Source organism: Protopterus annectens, chromosome 16.part0 (genome assembly GCF_019279795.1).
Source record: "Protopterus annectens isolate FY-2018-M chromosome 16.part0, PAN1.0, whole genome shotgun sequence".
Classification (NCBI taxonomy): Eukaryota; Metazoa; Chordata; order Ceratodontiformes; family Protopteridae; genus Protopterus; species Protopterus annectens.
In genome coordinates, this window is record NC_056750.1 from 196,238,222 (window position 1) to 196,252,572 (window position 14,351).

Below are 14,351 nucleotides of genomic sequence, written 5' to 3' on the forward strand. Positions count from 1 at the left end.
CACAATTATCAATAGAGGTGCAAATTAATACATATTTCTGTCTTTCTAGCACAGGATTTCCTTAGCTATAAGCAGATTCACTGGAACTCTCTGGCATAGCCACCAAATGACAAGCAGCTCTGATCAATTAAGCCAAAACCTGCACAAACATGAGGCTTATATACAGGCGAAAAGGAATAGGTTTTAAACTAGCTACCAATCAGGAAAGCACAGAATAAGCCTTCCATCAGTAATCCTCAAATCAGGTAGGTTTAGATAAGCACACTTCTGCCACAATAGTGTAGAAAAAAACCTTCTTAATGCAAAATGGCTGGTTTGGAGCCCAAGTGTAAGAGGATTACACAATCTAGATACAACAGCCCTGGCTATCTGTTACAGTGTAACAAGTACTTAAAGCAGCAGTAGAACAATACAGTTTATTTTATGTAAGGTCTAGCAAATACAGCAATTATCACAGGAAACAAAATGCAATCACAAGTATCAATAGAAGTGCAAATGAATACATATTTTGTCTTTCTAGCAGAGGATTATCTTAGCTATAAACAGATTCACTGGAACTCTCTGGTGTAGTAGCCAAATGACAAGCATCTTTGAGGGTTTAAGACAAAACCCATGCAAATGCAAAGCTTGTATATAGGGCAGAAGGAATATGTTTTAAGCTAATTACCAATCAGAAAAGCACACAATAAGCCTTCTACAAGCAATCCCCAACTCAGAATATTAATAAAACTTCCTGAAAGAACCACAGTGCCCAGACTCTTTTTCTTCTAACTTATTTACATCCATGTCAGGATGAAGGACCAAAAGACTAATAACATTCTTATCAGGATGTAGTCATTCCACCCATCTCCATACATCCTTATCAGGGCAACACATACTAAAATGTTATCCTTTTAGGATGAGTTTATTTGCGATATATATTTTTTGTTTTTCTTAGAGATTTTGTGGACTACAAATTATCTTATCAGGATGACTTACTGCAATAAGGATACCTGCTGTAATGTCCCTATAAAGACAAATTACTACACTACAGTACCCTCAATAAGACTGGCTTATAGAGATGATAGTGATCTGGGATCCTTAACTAAGCTTGCTTCATCCTGGAACTGGCCACATTCCTCTCTCCCATTTTGATTTAATTGGGACTGGAATGTATTTGCCTGCTGGACCTGGAACATGTAGCAATTAGAGACCCAGGTCAGCTGTGTCTGTTAAAACTAGGGGTCTTACTGGTTTGTTTTTAGCTTAATTATTTCAACAAACCTGGAATAATAATTCACACACGAGACACATGGCTTTTTTATCCAATTTTACATGTGAGAACTATTGGTATTTCCTGGGTGTGTAAATCACTGACACACCAATAACTTGCACAAAGTAGATTTGGTCTAGTGTCTGTAAGACCTACATTCCAGATGAATTTTCTGGAACGGCTGTGTGCCACATGGCATGTACATCACTCTAGCAAGCTCATGTGCCTTAAATTTGTATACCCATATACAATAGAGAAGAATCTATCCTACAAGCACAGCAGGAAGCACATTAGCCACTCATACCCATAATCTTCCCAGTATCAGCAAGCAGTCTACTGCGGGTGATGGTTTATTGTTTCAAAAGGACTTAAACATGATCTATACATTTTGCTCATAGTGTTTGACCTAGTTTAAGTTCTGAAATATGAGATGTCTTGGTTGCAGCTGTATACTTTAGTTACTTTAGCAGAGATACCAATTAATCAGTGATTGAGGGTTTGTGTGTTTGTGTTTTATTTCATTACCAGCTCTGTGGTATAGAGGGTTAAAGCTCTACTGTAATGCAAGCAATTCAAGTAGTGGTTTGGGCTCTTGAAGAAGCTGACCAGCGAGAATAGAGGTGAGCATCCCCAGCAGACTTACTTATTGGGGGGGGGGGTTGAGACACAGTTCTCACTTGTCATAAGGCGGACACCTAGTGGGAGTATTAGGTGTACCTAGCGTTGTTCAAACCTGCTTAGCATGTGATGGCATTTGTACCAGGTATCAGGAAACCAAGAAGATTTTAGTGGTAGGAGGCAACAAAGAATGAGCAAGGGGTGCTCCCAAAAGGAGATGGAAACCACCTCCCCACAACCAGCAGTAGCCTACTCCCTACCAGATAAAAGCAGGAACACAAGTCCCAGACACAGTAGAGTCCACTCACAACTTTTAATAAATTTTCTCAAAATAAACTTTAAGCGTTTTCGTCTGCCCACAAAGCAGACTTCCTACCACTTAACTTTCACTGGGGAAAAGAGGGTTGGTCAAGATTCCTGGATGGGAAAAAATGGCCAAAGGGCTCTTTCCTAGCCCAGGAACACACAGTTCCCATCCCTCTGGAATAAGTAGACTGATTAGGTGTTAGTAGTATTGCCATTTGCCAAGGTTGGGGAGCAAAATAAATATTTACTTGAAAACACAAACTATGGAGGTGGGATTAATAGAGTCTAGAAAGCATACTTTCAGAATTTGTTTCTTGATTATTATGTACAAAATATTACTTTTTACTGAGTTTATAATCACCATGGATATAGATCTATCAAGACTAAATTCCCTCTGATGCAGCTACACACAAACACACACACACAGTTTATTGTACAGTTACTGTGCATTAATCACTTACCAGTTCTAAAATGCTTGCATATTGTTCTTGTAACACATGCTGTTAGTTTATATTGTAAGAAATACAGGGATGTCAGGTTTGGTGATGTGCTGCCAGGAATTAATGCATTGCAGCTGAGAAGATTAGTTATGTTGTCTCAGTTGTTGTATGATATAGAATCGGTGTGTGTGTGTAGGGGGGTACAGGTTAATGTCAATGAGTGCAAACTGCACATCCCTTGCTACACCTGTGCTCCACAGTCTGACCATGGTGACAATGCAGAGCTAGGTGACAATGTTGGAGTTAATCTGCAGTCTCCTCTGAGTTGTTGCCTCTATCAAATGTGTAAGATATTTATGGTGAATCAAAAGGAAGATTTGCTGAATATTTCTGCCCTCAAAAACACTGCACCAAATAATAAACCAAGAAAAAGATCTTATGCACCCATGAAATGGGTCAGAAAGAAGGACCAAAGAGAATACCTTTATTAGACAAAATCAGAAACAAAGCGGAGTACAGAAATGCTGTCCACCTCAGATAAAACCATGGAGTTAGGCCACAGGAGTGCCTTTCAGAATGTAGTTTATGACCATAAGTGACCAAGACAGGTAGAGCTTCAGTCACATAAAGGCAATTTCACTGATGCAAAACTAAAATCACATGTCCAGTTTGGACAAAAAAAAAAAAAATACACGAAATTCTGCTGGGCTCCAAGCCGAAAGTGCTAACATTTCAGGCATTAAAGAAAGTTGCATATTATTCTAGCATTATTTCTCTCAGAAGTGTCTGCTCTTTGCTCAAAAAGGAAAAGCTGATGTATCTGTAATGTCTCAAGTGGCTTCATTAAATTTGTGGTCATGTGAATGGTCTGCAGTTCAAAAAAATGAGATTCTGTGGAACTCATTGACTTTATTAGTAATAGGTAATAGGTAATGGCACTCTGGTTAGATATTAGAAACTGCTACAGGGAAAAAAGTACCTTTTTCAATGTCACTTTTAACCGAATTAAATCGATAATAGAGCTAGAAAAAAAGAGTAACTGAAGGGCAATGCTTCCATAAGTAACAGCAGCTGCCTTCTCACCGTCTCCTGTCACTTTGGAGTCTGTCATAATATTATTCAGCAGACACAGGATATGTCATTGGTTTATTGTCTGGAACAAAAACACAGTGAATATGGAGAGATCTGAGAAATCTGTGGTTGTGTCTAGAATGTTAATTTGCCTAAAGAAACGTTGGGATTTATCTTGCCCATACTGCAACACACTAGTTTTTGTTGAAATTCAGACTGATCATTTACATTTCAAAACTGGGCACACAGATTAGTTATCTCCTCTTTCCTTTTCCTCTCTGTATCTCTTTCTTTTTTCAAGTGACAAAGGTGACACAATATGAAATGTAAATGCCCATGTATAACTGCTCAATCATGGCATTGTTTATTTATTTTTTTTAAATATACAACAGTCATTTCCCTAAATACATTTGTGCAGGTATTTGTGCTTCTCAAAGCACATGTAGTTTTGTTAACATCCGGTTACCTGTTGACATATGGGTGTCTGCTCTATGCATATATGTTAGACAACAATGGCAGAGGCATGTATAAGTAAATGTAAAATAAAACAGAACTGTATAAAAACAGTGATTCATTTTCTAGAGGAACATATATGTGTGTGTGTTTTACGAATTCAAATTCTTGATGTATTCATCGGCAAATATATCATTACAGGCATAGGATCTAAGTTCAGTTCAGTCCTGGGGCCGCTATTGTTTGGCATCTACTTCTCTGAAGTACAGGTCAACAGTAAGGGACTCTGGCTAACAAAGTTTGCAGATGACTGCAAACTGGGAGCCATTATTGAATCCCCAAATGATGTGGATACTCTACAAAAGGGCCTTACAGAAACAGATGCTTGGTGCCAGAGCCATGGGCTCAAGCTCAATGCCAAGAAATGTATTGTTATCCCCTTTGGGAAAAAAAACATGTATCCATGAATTACCATATAGGTGGCAGTACACTAAACACAGAAAGTGTGATAAGAGACTTAGGGACACAGGTGGACAGTGGTCTCACCTTCGATAACCACATCGCCACAACAGTCAGGAAATCCTTCTATGTGGCACACCTCATCACGAAGGGCTTTTCATCCAGAAAAAAGGAGGTCATTGTCCCACTGTACTCATCCCTCATTAGATCCATTATAGAATACAACGCCCCATTTGGTATGTACCTCTCAAGACATCTGCAACAACTGGAAAGGCCTCAGAAATACCTCACTAAAAGAATCACAGGCCTAAAGCAGATGCCCTACGCTGACCACCTTAAAAACTCCAGCTATACTCTGTCATATCGTCTACTCAGAGGCGATCTCTGCTTAACATACAAGGCCATGTCAAATCCAGAGCTGTTGGACATGCTACACTTAAAGAAATCCCAATCCATCAGAGCTACACGCTCCAGGGATCTAAACCTTGTCATCACAATAAACAAAACATGCTGGAGGGATAGGTTCCTGACCCAGAGACTCCCCAGACTCTGGAATAGATTGCCCATACATGTCAAGCAGAGTGCCTCTTTGGACCTCTTCAAGAGGAACCTTGACGACTGGATGGGAGAAAGGAAATTCACCCCAGGGATCACGTCAGTCGCCCTGCTAGACAGGGGTCCAGGAAAGTAAATAATGTGGGAAGAAATAGCCAGGGAATTGTTATGGCTAGGCTTGTATAGGCCCTAGGGCTGATAGCCTAGTACCAACCTATGAACCTAAGTGAGTGACTCTCTGTTATTGTGAGTAGCTGTAAAAGTGAGATTTAAGCATAAACTCTACATTGAAAACTGTTAGAACATGCACTCATATACACATAAACACACACACACACACACATACGTTATTCTTTCAAACTAATACGAAGAACTACTGCACAAGAATCACAAATAATTACAACGATAAGACATCATGGCTCCCCTAATTTGTCCATTTTTATTGTACAAGACAAAGGTCCTACCTGGCCAGTGCGCTATCCTCCTCGTAACCCACCCCTCCCTTTTTCTGATATGAGTGGCCTGTCATTTCATGATTTCTTGAATCTTTTCACTACTGTTGACCCTGTTAAAACTTCATTAAGGCTGTTCCATTCCTGGGATGTAACACGTCATTGTATCTCTTCTGACTGTTTACCTTCCATTCTCGCACTATGTTTTCTTGGGCTTATACATATTTTCTGTTAAATATAGCTTCCACTTGCAGTATGCTGTAGATTTCCCAGAGACACATGAACGTTTCTCTCATATATCATCTCTGGTTCCCTTCCTCACAGCAATGTGTTCAGCTTTTCTAGTTTGTCTCTCACTTTATAATACTTTTGATGCAGATCATGGACTAGTTGCGTTACTCTAATCTAAACTGCCTTCTACGGACTGTGTCTTTAGTGTGATGAACTTTTCAGAACTGCACAAAGTACTCTGTACCCTTCACAACTGCCTATAGACAGTCTTAATAACTTTCCCTTATTAATTTCTGATGATTCTTTCTTTACATCCACTGTCTCACAAGCCTTCACTAGTGCACTGTCACATTCCTCATTTGCATATATGTCATGTGATAGGAGTATGCCTAAGCACTTCACCTCTTCTGTTTCTGTTGTTTCTTCCAAAGCTGTAGGCATTTTTAGCACATTGCTGCTTCTCAGAATAATTACTTTACATTTTATATATTTATTTTTTTATTTTTGTTTGTTAACTGGGATGGAGGGCTAGTACAAGATCTTTTCAGATACTACTTGGGCAGTGACAAAGGAACAAAGTGTTCACAGAGGTAAAAAAAATGATCACAGGCAAAATTAACACCACAATGATTAGACTGCATAATACAAGGAACAAGGTGACATAAGCAGATGCGAAGAGTGAGTTAACTCTTTTTTTAAAATAGTAATGTAATTTAGAAATATCCATAGCATTGTCAGCACCTGGAATACGTTAAGGGCAAAGCACAGAAGCAATATCGAAATCATATTTTTGCACCAATTTACATATTATCTAATCTTGCGAAGTTCATTTCCATATATTCATTTATATCAGCAGGGTTGCCTAAGTTTAAGTCAATAACAAACTATTTCATTTTTTCCCTTCCAGACTTTCTACAGTGTCACTGACACAGACATTGAAAAGAAACCTTCTAAATACCGCCCCCCCCCCCTCTGCCATCCCCGACTTTCAGCTAAATAAATTCCTTTCAGTATGACCCTGTCTGTCTACGGCTTTACCCTTCCTGCCAGCCTAGAACCCATTCAAAGCTGATTTACTTTGTTCACTGACCTTTAATGCAGTACCAAGTCAAATGCTTTACTCAAGCGTATGTAGCCCAAATCCACTACATTTCTGATCAAACACTTTGGCTATCAAGTCAAATAATTATTTCACTTTCCTTCTGCTAGCAAATGAAAAAGCCTTCGGGAGGCAGCCAGAATTTCACAAAAATATTCCGTTACTCTAGCAACTTGGCGGCTCCAATAGCCTTCCAAGAAGTTAATAACATTCCACTAAAAATATAGGTTTAAATGCAGTCCATCTAATTATTCAGTGGCAGATGAATATATTACCAGTCCTCTTTCTTAAAAAGAGGGCACACCTCTTCAATGCATATTACATTTCAGTGTAATAGAAATATTAATAAAATGTATTTAACAAAAGAAGACAAAAATGTATCAACACAAACACCTACTAACACCTAGTAGGATGGAAAATCTTTGATTCCCTGTATTTTATATTCTCAGTTAATGTTTGTTAATTGCATAATCATTAGGCCAGATTAAGAAAGAGACACCACAAGCATTAAGACCCAAGACAGACTGCTGGTAGCAGTAGACATTTCTGATTCAGAGACAGGCTGACCAAATTGGACCATTTCCTCACAAAGCTATACACCAATGAGACTTTCCAGAGCAGCAACCTGTACTAATTAGCCATGTACTCTCTCCCATAAATGTTTGTGGTATGCATTTACCCAGTCAAGCGATTCAGAGAATTAATTCCTTGGCTGTATAACTTTGCTTGGCCACAAGTTCATGTTCACTCATTACTTTCAGTGGGTGAGACTATATTAGAAGTGTGTGTGTGTGTGTGTGTGTGTGTGTGTGTGTGTGTGTGTCTAGGTGGGCAGTCACAGTAAAGGATTAGTTAGGGTAAAGGCAGTATAAGTGTGTGTTTGTATATGTATGTGCATGCGCATGTATGGTTGAATGGGTGAGAGTATCCATGGATGTGACTGGATGAGGGGGTTCTTGGGGTGTGTGTGTGTGTGTGTGTGTGTGTGTGTGTGTGTGTGTGTGTGCCTGTATGTATGGGGGGCTGACATACCTCTAACATCCCCTAGACTAATGAGCCAGTTCTGCAGAACTGGGAGGTTAACAAAAGGCATGTGGGCATGGGGGAGGGCATTAGACAGCAGAGATACTCTTATTAACTACTTCCATAATCTCAATTAAAATTAGCAGAACAACAGTTTTGCAGCAAAAAATATGTATGAGCAGAGGGAGCACATTCTAGCAGAAGTTTAATTTTGTGTCTTGCTCCTAAATATCAGGGAGGCATTTTAAATATTTTTATGCATCACTTAAAAAAGTTAAAAATTAAAGGGAGAAACTTAAAACCCTGTACCCTTGACAAGCAGAACAGCTTGCTAACGATCCAGAGCTTTAACCTTGTATGCTAACTGAGGAAGGCTTGTAGCTTGGTTTATTTTCTGAACTATAAGAAGTATGGATCCTTAATGTCTGTCATTAATGAGTGGCACTAATAGTCCCCAAGTTTCTAGGAATAGAGAAGGGGCAAAATCAGGGACAATTGTGATGGATGGGTGTACGTACATTTGGGTGAGGGGGCATCATTCCTCTAAATGGTCATGCAGAAACCTTCTAGACCAAGCCAGGAGGAATACTAGATGATACCAGGATGATTTTTTAAATGTTATTCAGAGTCACTTAAATAGTTAATAGAGCAACAGGTCTAGGATCATGACACAGTTTTGGAACATTAAGTGGAATGAAGCTCCAGTGTCTGCCATTATCATCTATGATTTATGAGGGCAGGAGAAAAAGTATACATCAGGGGTGTTTTAGTATACATCAAGGATGTTTTAGTATACATCAGGGGTGTTTTAGTATATATCAGGGGTGTCTTAGTATATATCAGGGGTGTTTTAGTATATATCAGGGATGTTTTAGTATACATCAGGGATGTTTTTTAAACTAAGAGACAGAAAGGAGGTATGGCAGTGTGGAAGTGGTGGTGGGCTATCAGTGGGATGCAAGGATCACTAGAGGCGATTACAGCAGCAAAGTGCTGATTAGCACTAGTAGTAATATCACTTAGTTTAGAGACATGTAAATTAGCTGATAACACAGTCTTTCCTCATTGCAGTTAACATGTGTCAACATTGCATTTTCATGCGGTAGTGTAAACAGTCCCTTTTGGCTGCAGCTAATAGTTTCCACAGTGGGATCCTTTATGAATCCCAAGGATTATTTAAAATTGTATTTTTGAGTGGAATATTACCAATTTCTTGGAGTGCTATGAGTGCCAAGATAAAGGAAATGTATTGTGAAAACCACACCAAAGCATCAAAGCACCACAAGAAAACTAACTAAGAAATAAACAGAACTGGTACAAAGGGAACACATACTGACAAAGTAATGCTAAAAGTCACTTAAAATTTAATTATAAAGTTGAGGGCTTTCATCCTGGGTTTTCTAATATATTTTTAAAATTCCTCCCCATTTTGTAAACAAAAATGGGTTTAGGTCCTGTTTTTCCAAAATGTGTTAATTTGTCTTAAGAATACTCCAGCTGTCTTTGATAATATTTTTTATACCTAGAGAACTGGAGTTGTATTCCACTACTAATACCCTGTCAAAGGTTTTACTGTTGTCCTAACTATTGTTACTTACAAAGGTGCCAGTAAGACCTAGCCTTAATATGGGCTTATATAATGTCCCCAACCTCAAAAAAAAATTGTTGTTAATCTCATCAACCATTTTCTTGGGATAGGCTCTACAAATAAACATATTTTCAAATTTACTTCTTTCAACATTAAAATAATATATTCTAGAAGTCATCCCTGCTAGGCATGTAATCTGACACTTAAATCTGTTTTCTAAGAAAAAGGATGTGAACTATTAAAATGTAGGTAAGTATTGCTAAAGGTATGTTTCCTGTATATATTCAAGTCAAACCTACCTCTGAGTTTGGTGACAATAGTGCCAAGAAAATGAACCTCACTTACATCAAGTTTATGGGTAAATACCAAAAATTCCATATATGGGTAAATACCAAAAATTCTGTATATGGGTAAATACCAAAAATTCCGTATATGGGTAAATACCAAAAATTCAGTACTCTGATTCTTAAATCTAGCAAACTCTTCATCCTCATCCTTAGTACCATCCCGTAGGATAAATATATTGTCAAGTTATCTTAAATAAAGTACACAAAGTTTAAAGTAATCTGAGATAAAAATGTTTCTCCTAAGTCAGTAATATTAGGTTGACAAAAATTGGGGAGCATGCTGCGCCCATGGTCACACTTTTAATCTGCTCCAAAAAAATCCACTTTCAAAGTGCATGCAATTGTTCTCAAGAACAATAGTCATACATGCAACAATAAGGTTAATTTCAAAGTCTGAGAGAAACTGACAACCCACTAAAGTGTCATGAAATAATTCAAGGCCGTTATCCCGTGGAATGCAGGAAAATAAATCCTTAAGATCCACAGTAAGAAAAAAAAAAATGTCCTTGTAATGTTCTTCATTAATGCTTCCTAAAAATCCTAAATCCAATAATCCTTAAGTAAATGTTTCTTCTTGTCCTAAAAAGGTTTCAAAAGTCTGTCAACCATGAAAGAAAGATGGTATGTCTTGGAATTTTGCACAGCAACAATAGGCCTATAAGGGGAGGGTGTTAAATCTTGGTGTACCTAATGCATAGCAAAATGAAAGTTGTAAGGGGGGATTTAGTGATCAAAAAATTGTAAATCTCAATGGAAACCATCCCCTGCATATACCAATCACACAACTGTAAATCGATCATTCTATAAGAAATGCAAGTTTGATTCTTGGATACTTGCTTGTATTTATCATTGTTGTAGAAAATTAAACACATATCCCCCACGTAATCTATGGCATCACAAATGGCAATACCTCCCGTATTGTCTGGTTTCATAATACGGATGGTCTTGGCATTTTGTAAAGAAGTTAGTAATGATCTCAGCCTTGTTTACGTTGTTAATATGTCTTTTAACAGTAATATATATCCTTCTCAAAGGCTTTGCCAAACACCTATCTAGTGCGGTTTACTGGGGGCTGAAAGTAGTCTTTTTCTTAAAACTGTTAACAGTGGAACTGCCCACAGAACCCTCAGTTTTGTCATAATAAGAATTCAACTGTAATGCTAAATTAAGCCACCTAGTAAACAACTTTAATTCAGTTAAACAGTTGTCTAAGTTAACTGTGATACAGGTACAGAAGTCAACCCCTTTTCAAAGAGTTTAAAGTAGTCCAAAGTAATGTCCAGGTGACTGTAAGTGAAAATATTGAAATCATTGTAAGAAAAAACAAAATCTTGATGGGTAACTAAAATATCTGAGTCCACCCTCCCCTATTCTTAAGCTGACTGTAATTGTAGTTGTCCTTGCTTTGATTTGGGTGAAACTTGAAAGAGTTTCTATTGTTGTTCCCCTTCCAATTCTGATTTGCAATTCTTTCCAATGTTCTGAAGGGTCAGGAATTTTACAGGGGCACTAGAATCTGAGGTAAAAATGGGATGTTCATCATTCAAATGAACCACAAAACAAGGTTCATTGTAATTGATCGTACTGTCCCCAACAGTTTCTCTATTAACTCCATCAACGAGTGCACCATCAATTACCTTACTTAACATATATACTCAAATGACTTAACCTTTATATGGTTTTATATGGTTTATCACATATGTTTAAGTGATTTTTAAAAATAACATTTCTAAGGGTTATTCATATTGTCAGACTTAGAGTTTTATGTACTGTGTTTTCGGGCAGGATTCACGAAGCCTCCGTGTAAGAGATACAAGGCTTACACGGAGGCTGCAGTTAAACTGTGTGACGTCAGCATGTCATGCATATGCATGAGGGCATGTTGAATCACACCTAAGGCTAACACGGTCCGTGGAAGACAGTAGGGGGCGTGTCCGTAGGCCGAGCCCTGCAAGCTGACACACCCCCAGAAGAGTAAAAGTGCCCAAAGTAAACACCCACGACAGAATCCATGGAAATGTGAATAAACACAACACAACACATGCCCCTACAGACTATGAACATAAAATATATAAATGAACATGTTATATATTTTTTTTTAATTGTAAAGATGTTTGCCCGTGAGTGCGCTCGTTTGCGCGGGCGTGCCCGTAAGCTCAGCCACAGTTAGCAGTAAGTGGAAAAGCATATAAGAACTAACTATGCAAAGTAAGCCAAAAAGCAATAGCATAGCGGTAGAGACGTCGGCTGAAGAGCAGGCAGTCATGGTTCGAGCCCCCACAACATAAATTTTTATTTTTAGTAAAATAAGCACGAAACAAGTCCCTGACATATATATACACATATAAAATTATATTTTATGTAAAATGTAATGAAATAGGCCATTTATTTTGAAGAAATGTGAGATAACAAAATAATAAAAAATGCCAGATGTGCCTATAGCTGAGCTACAGTTTAACAAGGTGAGTGCATCTGCCCGTAGGTGAGCAGTGGTTTAACAGGTGTAAAATGAGTGCCCGTAGGTGAGCAGTGGTTTAACACGCTGAAACTGTGTGCCCCTAGCTGAGCTGAGCGTAATATGCGTGCTGACAGCCAAATGAAGTGTAAACTAGCGTAACCCGTTTGCACGGAGCTGCGCACCGCGCCAACAAGCTAACCAACGGGCAACGTTGAGCAAGCTGTAACAAAACTGCCTTTACACAGACACACCCCCTAGCCTGTCTAGACAGTCATAAAATATAAAAAGCAGTGGCCAGGTTCAAACCCAGGATACCATGCACCATAGTCAAGGCACTGAACCACTAAGCCATGACAGCTGTACTTAGAAATGCAGTAATAGCAAATATATAGGAATGAATAGAAAGTGGAGCATGACAAAGCAGGTTTTGTGAAGTTGATACAATTCCAAAATGGCCAATCACAGATAATTGCGGGAAAAATGGCATATATAAGCCCCATAGGCGGGAATACACAGCATAAATGATTGTAGAACTAACTTGCAGCCAGAATGTCAGGAGTAGGTGAGGGTAGTTGCTTTCGAGCACAGAGGTGGGGCGTTGAGGAGTCCAGATATATGGTCTGGCTCCTAGTCCACAATCATGAGGCCCAACTCATGCAGGGCCAGGTCCTGTGGGGAGCATATAGGGCTGAGGCGTGGGACCGGTTGGCTCATGATCTCACCAGTGCCACAGGGATTCCAAGGACTGGTGAGCAGGTCCATCACCACCATGCAGACCTGAAGAGACGTAAGCAGGACCAATTGAACCTTTGGATCCAGGAGGCCCGGCAAATGCCCAACGCCCCACTACTGAGTAAGTTACATTTAATTATGTATGTAAGAAATTAAACTAGCTGATATTATGGAGATGTGTATTCCAATATTACTTCATTTATATTACAGCTGCAGGTGTCCGTTCTGCGAACCACAGAGCCTATTGCGATAGGCTGGTGCGGTTGCACCACCAGGCAGGTCAGTAATCCTCTCCCAGTAACTGTAAAGAAATATAAAAGTATGACAGTTAGCAAAAGAGTGCAGTGTAGTCACTAAGTAATAAAATGTGCAAGTAACAGTGTAAGAGTGTTTGCAAGTATTGCTTGATTACAAAAGTGTGTTGCAGTCTGTAATCCAAACAGAAAAATGAAAATGTCTGAAATAAAGTCTGAAATAAAGATGCCCCACCTGTAATATAATAGTACACAACCTGCAGCAGGCTGAAAAGTACAGCTGCAGAAGATGAGCAAATCACATGTGTGAAATATATCCCTGTTGAAATACTGAAACATGACAGAAGTGAGACTGCTGGAAAGGATTGTAATAACTACAGGTAAAACATGTCAATAAAGCCTAGAAGTAAGTACCATCCTGAATAGTAAAATGAAAACAAGTGAGAGAGTGTGCGAAAGAGTTATGAATCCACCAATAAAGTAGTAATAACCCCTGAATAAAGTATACTGCAGTCAGTACAGAATGAAATGAATGTGACAAGCAGAACAAAACTGTGAAATGTGTTCAAAGTGTTGCTGCAGCTGGAATGTGTATCCCAAAATCTGGATATGTTGCTCTCAGTCTGCAATATGCAGATAGTTTGATTGTCTGAAATACCAAACATCCACAGCTGTCTATAGCTATATAAAGCAAATGTAGCAGGATGATGTAGCTGAACAAAGCCAGATATGAACATGTATGAATAACAATAAAATGTATATCGATGTAGCAGTAACAGTCCTATCACCAAATTGAAGTAGTTATCATATAGGAAACTGTAGTTAGAACAGTAGTGTGTATATATCTGCAGCTATTAGAAATGTACAGCATATGTATTGGTATTCGAAGGTGTTAATAATATTTTCTTCACCCCACCCTATAACCACATATAATCCATTCCACGTGAAATTGGTATGTGTAATCGCAATTAACACCCCTGGACATTTGTCCTGTTGGGTCATAAATATTTGCA